The sequence below is a fragment of the Tenrec ecaudatus genome, chromosome 15 (assembly GCF_050624435.1).
Source record: "Tenrec ecaudatus isolate mTenEca1 chromosome 15, mTenEca1.hap1, whole genome shotgun sequence".
In the NCBI taxonomy this organism is placed as follows: Eukaryota; Metazoa; Chordata; class Mammalia; order Afrosoricida; family Tenrecidae; genus Tenrec; species Tenrec ecaudatus.
In genome coordinates this window covers 53,511,884-53,527,362 of record NC_134544.1, presented here as the reverse complement: position 1 = coordinate 53,527,362, position 15,479 = coordinate 53,511,884, and positions in this window count along the sequence as shown.

The window sequence follows — 15,479 nt, the reverse complement described above, 5'->3', positions numbered from 1 at the left end:
CTAGGGGTATGTGGTGAGTGAACTAGACCACATGTAATCAAATTAACGACGGTGCTAGGGAATTTATATTTCAGTAAGGTGAGGTAGTTTACTGCCAGTTTCCTTTGTATTAAAAAAGATTGTTTTCTTCTTGTAAATATTACAACAGTGAACAAATGATAAAGAGTCCGTTACCATCCAGAACCCCGTTTATCATGTGGCATAGACATCTCATCAGCTGTTTCCCTAAGCGTAATTGATCACATTATGCCCTGTAAAGCAGCAAAAGTGGGATCCAGCTAAGTAGTTGATGGAGAAATTCAATCACGGTGGCCTCCCTACGGAAGACCAAGGAGATTCGCCTCTTAGATACCTTTTCACTTTACAGGAAGGTGTTGGGTTAGGGGACATGTTAATTTTGCTGCTCACTTAGGCTCTGCACACACACAACATTATTGCAGGAATTCCAACTTTCCAGCACGTAGAAACTTGGTGAGGGGAACTTAGGTTATAAGAGGTGGTACCCCCAAAAAACAGGAAACACTTGTACCGCCCCCAAAGTTAAGTACTTTTTTTTTTTTGCTTTTAATTTATTTTTTAAAACCATTTTATCAGGGGCTTATACAACTCATCACAATCCATACATACATCAATTGTGTAAAGCACATTTGTACATTCATTGCCCTCATCATTCTCAAAACATTTGCTCTCCACGTAAGCCCTTGGCATCAGCACCTCATTTTTGCCTTTCCCCTCCCCCTTCCTCATGAATCTTTGATAATTTATAAATTATGGCTTTGTCATATCCTACACTGTCCGATGTCTCACTTCACCCATTTTTCTGTTGTCTGTCCCCCAGGGAGGAAGTCATGTAGATCCTTGTAATCGTTTCCCCCTTTCCACTCAACCCTCCCGGTATCACCACTTTCACCACTGGTCCTAAAGGGATCATCCGCCCTGGATTCCCTGTGTTTCCAGTTCCTGTCTGTACCAGTGTACATCCTCTGGTCTAGCCAGATTTGTAAGGTAGAATTGGGATCATGATAGTGGCGGAGAGATGAAGTGTTTAGGAACTAGAGCAAAGTTGTATGACAAAACAATGTTATCACCTTCAAAGTACTCTCCATTACACTTAATACATTTGTAAAATCTGAAACATTTTCAAACCCATCTGTTTGGGTGGCTGACAACACCTCTGGTGTTTTTCTTCACCTCTTCTATGTTGTCAAGTTGCTGTCCTTTCATGTCCCTCTTGATTTGCAGAAACGAGTCGCAAGGAGCAAGGTCAGGTGTGTGGGGCAAGAGAGGCATGTTGTTGGTTTTTTTCTTTTTTGCCAAAAAGGCACACAAAGACGGCTGCGTGAGCAGGTGCATTGTCGTGTTGGCAAGACCAGTCCCCCTCTGCCACAAATCTGGCCTATTTTGGCGCACACTGTTATGCACTCTTTGCAGACCCTCTAAGTAGAAAGTCTGGCCTGGTGGAATGAACTTCAAACACTCTCTGAGTCGATATTTCCGTCTGTTGGGGAAGTTGACGGATGTCCAAAACGAGGTTTGTCATCAACACACTTCACCTTTTTTGAAATGAGAAAACCGCTCGTACACTTGAGGTTTTTTTTCCATAGTACTGTCCTTGTAAGCTGTGTTTGACATGACAACAGTTTCTGTGGCATTTTCCCCAAGCGGGAAACAAAATTTCATAGCTGCGTGCTGTTCTCTTAAATCAGCCATCACGACCAGGGCAGGGGAGAGATTCATAAAGGCCAGTGGACAGACCTGGGGCTATGTATGGGTTTGTTTGTACTTTTCTCCTTTTCTTTTTTCAATCTTTTGTTTTCCTATTGTTTGGCCTAGGACATGCTGGTTTGCCTACTTATGTAAGATAGACATGGGAAGCAAGCTTGGGGAGAGAGCAAGGGAGCCAACAGCCCTGGAGGGTCTTGCAGGGAGGGAAGGGTGTGGTGAGCAAACAACACCACAGATGGGAACAACTAGGGAATTAAAACCAAAAACTGGCAGGTTATAGAGATCCTGCGCATATTAGGGCAACACCAATCTGGCTGAGAGGAAGTACTAACAGGTGGAAGAAGGGGGAACATGGTGGGGCAGGAGGAGGCAAAATTCAGAGAAATAGAAGTATTGGCCTATATAGAGGTATTAACAGAGGTGTAGTGTAGCAATGATGAAACTTTCCTCTAGTTCTTAAATGCTTCTAATGCTCTGTCAGGTATATAAGGTATATTGCATGATCCATCAGTGCTCTACTGCTTTTAATGCTCTGTTGGGGGATATTCCACTGTAATGCAATACACTGAGACTGCCAACAAGCCTTGGGCCTCAGCTCACTCCCCCCACTCCCAGCATCACTGATCGTGGGGTCTTAAAGGCTTGAAGTTAAACAAGGGGCCATCCAACCGTGAAGCAACAAGCCCACCAGCCGGTGCGATCATGAGGTGTCATCGCGACAGGGTAACAGTCATCAGAAGATCCATAACAAAAACACGTTGGTGAGAATGTGGGGGGCTCAGAGCGGAGATGCCAAAGCCCATCTGTAGCCCATCTTGCCCATTCTTCCTTGTTTGTTTCCCCAAACTGGAAAACACTGAAAGGAGGATGATTTGAGACTCCCCCAGGGTGCCCAAACTGCCCCGTGGACATGTGCGGCAAAGACCAGAGACTTCGCAGAGTTAAGGTTAGAAGGTGGAAGCGCCACCTGCACAAGTGTATGGATGCAGCTGGAGTACATGTTGCGAAACAACTTCACATTTTGATATCTTTGTTTAATAAAGATTTCTATAGCTTTTTAGCAAAGTTTTTGGTATATAAAGAGACATCAGAAATTCATGGAAAAAGTCCATTATCTTTTAGTTTTATTTTTCTATGGACTCGTTGAAACCCTGAGTATAACCTTGATTGGATTTTTATAAGGTCTGCATAGAAATTAAAGAATACGTCTTCTCTAAGTTTATTTCATAGAGACATCAGTTTACTAAATGGAAATCCTTGTGTTTTTCGTTGGTTTCCAACTCAAAAAGGTTCCATTCAGATCAGCATTATTTCACTGTGTTAGGCCTTCCACCTCTCTTCAAGATAGCTAGTCTTCTGGAGGAGTAAGGAGCAGGCATATCAAGACCCCGGCCCTCTGCACTGTCCAGCTCAGAGCTGAAGCCACTGCCAGCACTCACCTTCCAGCCTCATACAATTCAGGTCTATATGAAAGAACCCTGGTGCCATAATGGTTACAGGTTGGGCTGCGATCTGCAAGTTCAATGGTTCAAAACCACTAGCCGCTCCTTGGGGGAAAGACGGAGCTTTCTACTCCCATAAATACGAGTCAGAACTCACAGTGGCAGTTCTGCCCTGTGCTATGGGTTTACTTTGAGTCGATATTGACTAGCTGGCAGTTAATATTAAGAAGAATAAGCTCTGAGGTCAAAGGGGCAGTGACTACCCAAAAGCAAACTTAAAAGGCCGGAAGGGGCAGGAAAACTTGGAGAGCAGAAATGTTGAGGACGGTGTTGACACCTGTGTTAGTAAACTAGAGAAACAAATTCAGACACTCGTGTATAAGAAAGAGCTTTACATGCATGAGCAATTGAATATTGAGAAAGCATCCCAGTCCAGTCCAGATCAAGTCCATAAGTCCGGTATTAGCCCATATGTCCAATACCAATCTAAAGTTCTCTTCAGACTCATGAGACACGTGCAATGACGCTGAGTGCAGTAAGATCACAGACCAGTGGGTGGGAAGTCTTGGGGATCTAGTGGCGGTGGAAGCATCTCAGCACTAGCAGCGGTCTCTATGTGGTTCCTCCAGCTCAGGCACTAGCATAGTTCCATGTGTCTTGTCAGCTGCAGTGTCTCCCACAGAGTGAGCAGAGAGAGACAGTCTCCCGCCTCCAAGGAGGAATACAGGAGTTCCCAGAATCCTAAGGAGAAGGCCCTGCCCTGATTGACAGGCTAGCCTCCACCCCTTCAGTCTTCATCCTCTCAAACCACTCAATTGAGGTGGGAGGATCATAAAATATACCCATTCTATGAGAAATGTGGCATTATCCTACAATTGTATAATTCTTTAAACAACACAGCTGGAGTCTCATTTCTGCTTCCCTATTTAGTCTATTGCAATCTGTTTTTTAAAAAAATCATTTTATTGGGGTCTCATACAATTCTTATCACCATCCATCCATTGTATCAAGCACATATGTACATTTATTGCCATCATTCTCATAACAGTTGCCTTCCACTTGAGCCCTTAATATCAGCTGTTCGTTTCCCCTTCCCTCCCACTCTCTCCTACCTCATGAACCCTTCATCATTCATAAATTGTTATTATTTTGTCATATGTTACACTGTCCAATGTCTCCCCCCCCCCGCCCTCTTCTCTGCTGTCCACCCCCCAGGGAGGAGGCTATACGTAGATTCTTGTAATCAGTTGCCCCTTTCTATCCCACGTTCCTTCCACCCTCCAGGCATCCCCACTCTCAGCAATCTGCTTTAAAGTGTCTGAGAAAACCTGGGATGTCTAAGTGACTGATGTGAACATTCAGTTTTGATTTTTATATGGCGAATACCAACAGATGTAGCTTACATCAATAAAAGCTCATTATTTTAACAGTGGAAAGGTGTCTTAAGGCAGAAAAGTTGAAGAAGTTCTGCTGTTGGAATAGGCAGGGGCATGAGAATGAATAAGGTAAAGCAAATAGGATGGGGCAAAAAACCATGCTGGAGGTGGCTTGGCCAAAGAATTGTCTAGAAAAGACGGACGGCTAGCGTCCAAAGGCAGAGAGAGGGTTGATTATACACGCCTCATACATTCAATGGAGCCAAAAGCTAGAAAAAGGAAAATCACGCACAGCCCCACCCAACGACCACCACCACCATTTTCTCCATATGAAGGGGTGTTAAAAGGTTTATGGGGGGAAAAAGATCACCTTTTAGTGTCACGTGTTCACGAGCTTTCTGAAGCCCCCTCACACACACATTCCTGCAAATAGAAAATTGTCAAGAAACACGAATTCCAACAAGGTGAATTGGAAAACAAAAAGTGGGGGGTGGGGGCGGACTGATTGATGGCCAATATTATCCAATAAACCCTTGTGCAGCAGTACCTTTTTTAACAACTTTTGTGAAAATGATTCATGTTCATTTTTAAATTAAAAGGGAAAAAAAGGATTTAGTTCAGCGAAAAAAATTAAGTCACCTGAAAACATGCCAAGTGGCAAAAACCATGACACAAAATGTGTTCAGTAGCCTTCCAGTGTGTCACACTGCTGAAGAATAAAAGCAAAATTAGCCAACGGCCAGGAGCCTCCAGAGAAGGGTTGTGTTTGGTTCTGGGCCCGTCAGAGGGCCGTGGCTCCTGCTGGTGGGGAGTTGGCACAGGAAGCTGCTTATCTTAAACGCCAGCAGCTAACCCTGACTTTGGGGTGACTCAGACCAAGGACCCCTCCTAGCAAAAGAAGAGGAAAATGCCATGCCTTCTGGCCGATTCACTAACATTTTATTTACTAATTGATGTGTTACTAGTTGTGTATTAATGAGCTCATGAATTCAATTTGCTCATGGAAATCAACACCCATTTACCACTTGATTTCTGAGAGTGCTATGAAATCTACTCTCTTTCTCACCCGGCATCCAGTCTGGGCTCCCTCAAAGATACTCTTCGGGGTTTGTTTTGCTTTGTTTATCCCCTGCCCTGGTAGTGCTGTGGGTTAGGTGTGGGGCACCTGCAGGGTGGGCGACTCAAACTCACCAACCGCTCAGTGGGAGAAAAAGATGTGGTTCTCTGCTGCCCTGAATGTTTACAGTCTCAGAAATCCTATATTGGCTCACTATGAGTTGGAATCAACTCAATGGTAACGGTTTGGATTTATGGTTCCTTCTGCAGAGTTCAGGAGTCCCTAATGGGCAGAAATACTTAACTACTCAGCTACTAACTGAGAAGTTGATCGTTTGAACCCACCCGGAGTGCCTCAGAAGCAGGCCTGGCAATCCGCTCCCCATGTGGAGCACTGCCTGCATGTGGTCTCTACGCGCCAGAGCCGAGCAGCAGGCAACTGGTATGCTAGGCTCACCTGTTTCTTCCTACGTGAACATCTACTCAGGTCCCAACACAAAGCCTGATGCTTTCCAGAGGCCTTCTCAGCAGGCTCTGCGGGGCAGTTCTTACCACCAGTCCAGAGTGAATCTTAACAAAGCCATTTGCTCAGCTTCCTGGTGTCTTTCCCTTTGGGCTCAGCATCTCAGGGACTGGCTCAGGAGGCACCATTCTAGAATCACCAAGTTTGGACCCTGCCCCTGTGAGGTGGGCTTCCCTTCCCCAAGTCTTGGCCAAGGGAGCTCTCTGGTGGCTTCGAGATGGTCCAGGGCTCCTGCTTCTTCATCGCCTTGCTAATTAATGCTGGATCTTAACATTTTTAATCTTGGCCCATCTGATAGAAGACCAACCCCCTCCCCCCAAAAAAACCACAACAAAAAACCTCATCCCTTTCATAGTTTCCTTTCATCCCGGCCGTTTCTGTGCCCCATTTTTATTTGGGATGTTGCTTCATTTTATATATTGTTTATATGGCTTATTTCTTCCTCGGGTGATTTTTTTTTGTATTTAGGCTAGTAGACAATTGTATGGTATGACAAATATTTATATTGCCCTATTTACAATTTTTTTCCTTCCGTGTGTTGTTTACCCTTTTAACTTGGTCACGTCGACACTTTAGACCATGTGGCAGAATTGTCTAAGAGCACAGGCTGTGATGAAATTGAATCCTGGCTCCATTATTCACCAGCTGTGTGACCTTGAGCAACTTACGTACCATTCATGGTCCGCAGTTTGCTGGCCTGTTAAATGAAGATTTCCTAGTACCTCCCTCTCAGGATTATGGATCAGAGCACATCGCATCACATAGCACAGTGCCTGGCACTCAGCAAATTCAGTGATGTGCTGTGGTTATGGCTGTAGGTAGCTGCTGTCATGTCAGCCTGATTCACTGCGACCCCTTCCTTGTACAATAGTATTAGATCATCGTGACCCATGATCCCAAAGATTTTTCACTGCCTGGCTTTTTTATGGAAGTAGATTGCCAGGCATTACTTCATAGTCTATCTTAGTTCCGCTGCACACATGACAGATGGGGGTGCTGTGCTTGAGGTGCAGTGACTGGAAATCAAATCCAAGTCTCCCACAGGAGAGATGAGGAGCACCAGGCCCCCTCTAAGTGCTAGATAAGTACTTGCTATTTTATCATGGCTGTTTCTACACAGCTGGGGGAAAATTATGTATTCCTGCCTATCAACACATTCCTTATTTGGGGTCTGGTGTTAATGGTGTTAGCTACAGTTGAGTCAGTTATGGACCATTCTTAGCCCAGTGTGAACCTCCTACCCCACCAGTGCTCCTTGCCCAAGGAGGAAAGACGATTAAACTCGAAATAGCCCGTGGCTGGTTCCTTTGAAGCCAATGGCAGCCTTGCCTCCACCCTTTGCCTCCTTGGCCACCTCTGACACCAACTCCCTCAGCAGCTTCTACTTCAAAGCTCTGCACTGACCACAGGGAACCACAAACCGTACACCTGCTTATGGAATTTACAAGGGAAGTTAACAGATTGCAGTTCAGATCAGAAACGCTCAGGGCCCAATCCTTCCAAGCAGGACAGCCTCTCCTGAGCTGTGTCCTCAGGCGTGTCTCTCTTTGGTCCTCTGCCTCTGAGCCAAATAATCTCTTGTTTTCTACCCTGCTCAGCCAATGTGATACAGTTCTTTTAGCCCTGCCAATAAGTGTCCAGAGGGGGTGCCACTCCACCATAAGCCTCAGCCTTGAAGCACTGAGCTCTAGCTCCTCGAGTCAGCAAACCTGCGTCCCAGAATTAAGTGCATGGAGGCAGGCGCCCCACTCTGGAAGGCTCCTGCCTAAAGGTACTCAGCTTTACTTATTGAAGGAAGAAGTCTACTGCTCGGTCTCATGCTCGGGCTTTTGTTCTGCTTCTCTGGTGTTGACGGGTTCTACTTCCTGACCCTAGGAGGCTCAATGCACAGGGATTTCAGGGTTCAAAGGGCACATTCCACTCCTGGCTCTTCTTTCTTGATAGGAACGAAATCCTCTTCCCGCCTCCTGCTTCTAAGATGGTTCACTTTATACTTAGCAAGATAGCAAAGCCGGCCAGTCCCCATATTAGAGTTCCATCTTTTTGCAATCGCAATGAACCTTGAAATCCTATCAGCATCTTCCCCCGCCGTCTCTTCCGCAGACCCACCAGGAAGAGAATACACACAGTGGCTAGAAAAAATAACGGAGCCCCTGGTTGCAGCTATTGTTAATAAAAAACTCGCCGCTATAGAGTCAACTCTGACTCATTTCAACCCTATAGGGCAGAATACAACGGCCCCCTTAGGATTTCCAAGGCAGTACCTATTTACGGGAGGAGAAAGCCTCATCTTTCGCCCATGGAGCAGACGGCACGTTGGAACAGCTGCCTTTGTGGTTAGCAACCAACTCACTCTCTCCTAGGGCTCCTTACCACTGTTATTAGCAAGGCTTCATGTCTCTGTAGGCGCATGCCAAGTGGCAATCACCATTTATGGCATGCTTAATTGTGTTCTCTCTCTTAATTCTTACAATACGGTTTCCCTGAGAAGAAACAAAACAAAGAATTCTGCACATCTAATTAGTATTGGGCTTCAGCTCAAATCCAGGTGACTAAAATATGAATCTCTCAACCTTATTTACAGCCTCAACCTTACAGACCGTTGGCCCTTAAGCAACGCAGGGGTTATGGGCGTCAACCCCCTGCATAGTTGAAAACCTAGGGGTAAGTTCAGTTCCAGATTATGATGGCAGTGAGGTATTTTGTTGTTTATTTCTTAAAGGTCACAGTCTAAGTTCCACCAGTCTCTATCAGACTAGTAAGTTTGGCCTTCTTTGTTCATTTGAATTTTAAAAAAATCATTTTATTGGGGCTCATATAACTCATCACAATCTATACATACATCAATTGTGTCAAGCACATTTGTACATTCATTGCCCTCATCATTCTCAAAACATTTGCTCTCTGCTTAAGGCCTTGGCATCAGCTTCTCATGTTTCCCTCTCCCTCCCCGCTTCCCATTCCATGAACCCTTGATAATTTATAAATCATTATTTTATCATATCTTACACTGTCCGACATCTCCCTTCACCCATTTTTCTGTTGTCCATCTCCCTGTTATTTTGAATTTTGTTTTTCCCTTTCTCCCACTTTATCCAGGACTTTTCATTGTGATCCTGATCTGAAGAGTAGGTAGTGGTAGTTGGGTACCATCTAGTTCATATGGTCTCAGGCTAGTGAAGGCTGTGATTCAAATAGTCCATCAGTATCTTAACTACTTATTTCTTGGAATTTACTTCACTCATCTTTGTTCTGGACTGGAAGAGACCAATTGTATCTTAGATGGCCTCTTACATGCTTTTAAGACCCCAGTTACTATTTACCAGAGTGGAATGTAGACCATTGTCTTTATTTACTATATGATGCTGGTGTTAGACAAGGTTGACTAAAGAAACAAATCCAAGGGCATAATACATGTGTATAAGAGAGAACATTATATCAAAGCGTAATTGTATATCAAGAAAACATTCCAGCCCAGTCCAGATCAAGTCCAAAAGTCTGACATTAGCCCATATGTCTGACACTAGTCCATAAATTCCTCTTCAGGTGCATGCATCACATGCAATGATGCAGAATGCAGGAAGTTCACAGGTCAGTGGGTGCAAAGTCTTGTAGATTCAATTGCAGTGGATGTATCTTCACAGGTCTGGCCGGTCTCCAGCAAGTCTCCTAATGGCTCACTGGCAGGAAAGTGAAGCAGGCTCTACAGGGCTCAGCAAGTCTCCACAGGCTTGTCAACTGGAAGACGAAGGCAGAGAGAGAGGAAGTTGCCAGAACACTCAGGAGAAGGTCATGCCTACAAGGAGGCATCATCAGGCCATGACCTGATTGACAGGCTAGACTCCACCCCTACACTCATTTTTCAAGTTGGCATGAAATTACATAAGTACCACAATGCCAATTGACCTAGAAGTCCTACAAGACTAAGGCATCAAACTCAATGACAGTCCCTCAAGGTGTTTGGTTATGACGAAGAAGTTTTCATAATGTTGTCCCCTTTTCTGCTCTATTACATTCATGATTATATTTTCAGCACATGGAGAACTATTCTCTACCAAAACTGTACATGCTCCTGGGTGCGCTTCTTCCTACTATCCACTACTTGTTCAGTTTACAATCTACCCGTGTATCCATTTTAGCATTGTTTGTTATGACTGCTGGTCTAGGATCATAGATGTAAAAGCACCTCTGGTTGTTGCCTTTTACTCTGTCTACCTGTGAGCATCTTCCTTTGCCTTGGTCATGTTGTACTGACCACTTGCTCCTTAATTGCAATTTGCCTTTTCCTTCCCCCAAGGTACTATATATCTACTATCCAGCGAGTGATTTTTCTTTCTTTCCCACGTCCATGTCTAGCAGTTATCAAAGTATGTTTCTCTGATGCATTCTGACTTTTAGACCGGTGGTCTCATACAATGTTTGCCCGTTCGTGGTTGATTTATTTCACTCAGCATAATGTGCTGAGGCTCGTCCAGGTTGTGAGAAGCATCGCTGAATCATCATCATTCTTTAACGTCTTGTGCTATTCCTGTGTCTGTACGACAGTTGGTTGATTCATTTATCTGTTGATGGGCAGCTAGGTTGTTTCTATCTTTTTGCTATTGGGAATAACGCTGTGAAGTTTTACTAGTGTTGGGAAACAGAAAAATCGACAATAGATCTATGGATCAGAAACTTAATCTCTCACAGTTTAGGAGGCGAGAAGTCCAAATTCATAGGGCAGCAGTTCCTAACCTGTGGGTCTTGACCCCTTTGGGGAGCCAATGACCCTTTCACAGGTGATATAGTTAAGTTGTTTTGTGCCAACCTGGCTGATAAACACATATGGGGTTAATTAAAAGGCAGAGAGATAAATGGCTTGGTGATCTTCGCCTTTCTAGTTCTCAGGTCTCTTGCTTTGTGATTGTCGGACCAGGGTTTAGCTGCCTTAGCCAGTTCTCTGCTTCAGCTGGCAAGGCTCACTTTCCTGCAAGACATCCCCAAGGAGAAGCCGCATGGATCTACCCCAGTGCAGCCCTGGGTGCTGGAGCAGCCGTGTGGAGACCCCTGCCAGCACTGAGATGCTTACACATTCACTGACTCGGCTTTCCTCCTGCTGTCAGCATCATAGTGTGTGTTTTGTGAGCTGGAGGAGGACTTTGTGGATTAGTGTCAGACATACAGGTTAATGTTGGACTTGTGGGCTTGGGCAGCACTGAGTTGGGATGTTTTCTTGATGTGCACTTAACGTTTATATTAAACTCTCTCATACATATGGATTTCTGTGGATTAGTTTCTCTAATGTACCCAGACTAACACAACAGGGGTCACCTGAAACCATCAGAAAACACATGTTTCCGATGTTCTTAGGAACTGAGACACTGCCCCTCTATCCTTCTCCAGGTGGGTCCGCCCACATGCAGATACGCCCACATATGAGTGCCCAGTGTGAAGACTGTTACCCATGCTACACCATGCTTCAAGACATTTCATTGATTTTCATCAGAAATAAATATTTCACAATATATAATTATATATTGTTTATGTGATTCATTACAATGCTTTATACTCAAATTTGTAACAACATACATCCTGCCTATCAGATATTTAGATTATGATTCATAACAGTAGCAAAATTACAGTGATGAAGTAGCAATGAAGATAATCTTATGGTTGGGGGGGTCACCACAACCTGAGGAGCTGTATTCAAGGGTGGTGGCGTTAGGGAGGTTGAGATCCACTGCTCTAGGGGAAGGCTCTCTCTTTCTCTCTCTCTCTCTCTCTCTCTCTCTCTCTCTCTCTCTCTCTCTCTCTCTCTCTCTCTCTCTCTCTCGCTCTCTCTCAAGCCTGGGGAAAGTTGCTTCTCTCCTTTCAACCTGTGTAGGTGATCTCCATGTGTCTGGCATCAATCTTCTCTTGGATCTAGGAGCTTCATCTTGAAGGGACCGCTGGTCCAAAGGACACACTCCACTCCTGGCTCTTCTTTCCTGTTGGCAGTAGACTTCTTTCTCTCATTGCGCTTTCCCTTTATCTCGTATATAATGATAACTCATTGTCCAACTCAATTCATTCCAAATTTGTGGTTCAGCAATGAAAAGTTTAAGAACAACTTTTCCCACAAGAAATCATGGAAAAATCTTGGTTCTGAGCCCCACAAATTACACTTATAAATTCACTATGGAAGCTCTTACCCTTCTCCCATGCTATTACCCTTCGCCCAAATCACTGCCTCAGATAAGCTATTGCCACCAAGTTGTTTATGATTTATCCAAATTACCAGTAACTCTTCAACCTCTTGATTGCACACCTTTTGCTACAATAGCAGCCCTAATCACATTCCCCATGTGTGTCCGTGAATGAGCTTCTTCCACAAGAGCAATTGAATATTGAGAAAACATCCCAGCCCGTCCAGATCGAGTCCTTAAGTCCTACATTAGTCCTTATGTCTGATACCAATCAATAAATTCCTCTTCAAACTCACATATGCAATGACTCCGAATGCAGGAGGATCACAGGCCAGTGGGTGGAAAGTCTCGTGGATCCAGTGGTGGTAAAAGCATCTCGGCACTGGCTCCTCCAGCTCCCAGGGCTCTGGCTGCATCAGTGTAGCTCCAGCAGTCTCGTTATCAGTATTGTCTTCCAGGAGGTGATGAGTATGGAGTATGTGTCCCACCCCAGCAAGCTATTTGTCTCCTTTGCACCTCCAAATGAGGTCATCAAGCTGCGACCTGATTGACAGGCTAAATCCCACCCCTTCATTCTTAAATCTCAAGTTGACACCAGATTATGAAACTACCCCGCTCCCAGAAATGTTGTGAATGCTGACTCAGCCATGTTGTAGTAAGCTGGCAAATCGGACAAGTGGTGACCTGATGTAAGTTTCTAACCGATTTCTTTAACTCTCTCAGGGTTCTCGGTTTTCCTCTTGGCTTAACTGCTGGTATCGCTGTCTTTGGAGCCATGGTTACCATATGGTATGCAAATAAAGTGCAAAAAAAAAAGCACAATGAAAAATGTTTTAACACACTAACCCAAAATGTTTTTGAGCCAGTGCCTTGCTTAAACTGGAGCGTCCCTCGCCCCTCATATCCGAGGGCAGACTGGAAACATGAGTCACGCTTGGTCAGTACAGGCTTTTTCAAGTCAGATTTTCAGTTTGACTAATGAGCAAAGTTATGAACCCGCGTAGATTTTTTTTTTTTGAACTTTGCTGTTCGAGTAGGTGGGAGCTGGTGGACAACCGAGGTCTCACGTGTTATAAAATAGAAAGGCTTTGCAGGCCACATCCCGTGGACCTTGTGAGGGGATTAGGTGGGTGCATCCCACCCGCAATCCCTTTACTGGACGTCAGATCACATCACAGGGGCGCATCACGAAGCGGTCACAAGAAATCCATACACCAGTTAAAACCATGGCTTGGCTGAGCTGACTCGCTTTACGTCAGCAGTTCTCAACCTGTGGGTCGCGACCCCGTTGGGCGGGTGTCAAACAACACTTTCACAGGGGTCGCCCCATTCATAACAGTAGCAGAGTTCCAGTTATGAAGTAGCAACGAAAATAATTGTATGGTGAGGGGGGTTCACAACAGGAGGAACTGTATGAAAGGGTCGCGACATGAGGAAGGTGGAGAACCACTGATTTATGTGGACACAACGCATTCGTGGCTGTATGTGTGCACATGACTATTTGTGTCACCGCCCTTGTTTCTCTAGGACACGCGCCTTCAGTGGGATTGCCAGCTTAGAAAGCAAACAAACTCACTGCCATTGAGTCAATGCGGGCTCACAGCGACCCTAGAGGCCCAGGGTGGAACTGCCCCAGGTGTTGGCAAGACTGTCTCCCTTTACACCCTCATTTTTCTCCGGTGGTGTTGGCTGGAGGTTTCAAACTACGCCTCTTGAGGATCCCAGCCCAACTAGGTCCTATGGTGTTTCTAGTTCTAACTTTTAAAGGAAGCCCCATAACTGTCCCCACCGTGGTCAGAGACAGCACACTTGCCTGGCTTTCCTGCTTCTGCTCCCACAGGGCAGCCCTTCTTGTCCTGGTTTCTAAAAGGTGGTTTGGAGCTCGCTCTTCATTTTATGTCCCTGACTCATCCAATCCCAGGAGATCCAGTGCCACCTGTACCTGCCAGCAACTCTTCAATTCACATCTCCAGTCCCAACAGCCTCTCTGATATGCTTCAGACCAATATCTGTAATAATTATATTATTCTCTAATATGATATTAATATAGATATTACATATGATCATATATTTATATAAATCTCACTGCCATCCAGTTGATACCAACTCATAGTGACCCTATAAGTCAGGGCAGAAACTCCCCATGTGGGTTTCCAAGACACACTTTATGGGAGCAGAGCGCCTCTTTCTCACGAGAAGTGGCTGGTGGTATCAAACTGCTAACCTTTTGGTTCGTAGCCCAACACATAATCACTACCCACCAAAGCTTTGATCTCTCTCTCTCTCTCTCTCTCTCTCTCTCTCTCTCTCTCTCTCTCTCTCTCTCTCTCTCTCTCTCTCTCTCTCTCTCTCTCTCTCTCTCTCTCTCTCTCTCTCTCTCTGTATCTCAAACTGTCTAGATACCATTTGTCCTTTAACTCACAGGACCAAACAAGTCTCCTGCCCTTGCCCATGTCCCAGCGAGCCCTCTCCCACCCGGAATCTTTAAGGATGGTGTGAAGTTCATCCAGAGCTCAGGACAGGAATGAAGGGACATCCCCACCCCACCTCCCACCGTCACCCCCCGCTTAGTTTGCTCTAACGCCAGCTCACCCCCTTCTGACAGCAGAGCCATTCAAAAGTGGCTGTCAGACCCACTGGGAAGCCCAACCAACCTCCTGGAAATCCAGCCCCGCCAGCAGCCCCGCTCCCGGGCGGATTCCCGGGCCGCACACCCCGGACGGGAGGAGGGAGCCACACGCAGGGGACTCGGGTCGGGCAGGATGACGGCGCCAGCACCTGACCTCGGGGACCCGCAAGGCCGTGGGGGTAGCGCCACCATCACCTCCCGGGTGGACCCGTGAGCCGCTGCCCTCCGAGGTAGTGAGAGAAACCTCCCGCGGGGTGGGGAGCGCCGAGGGGGCGCGCGAAGGCTAGTGGGCCCCACAGGTGCCTGCCGGCCATCGCCCGTTTAATCGCAGAGGCGCGCGGTCACGTGCCTGGAGTGGGTGGGGCGTGGCACCCGGAAGCTGCCTGCGCGCCGGGCCGCGATCTGTGCTCGGGCCGCCGCCGCCGTGCTCTCTACCTGCAGCGCCCCTCGGCTGGCGACCGCCCCGCTCCACGCTGGCGGCCGCCCCGGGAGCCCCCGCCGCCGCCACGGCGCCCGCCGCGGCCGAGGACGGCTACTACCTGGCGCTGAGCGAGCGGCCGGTGC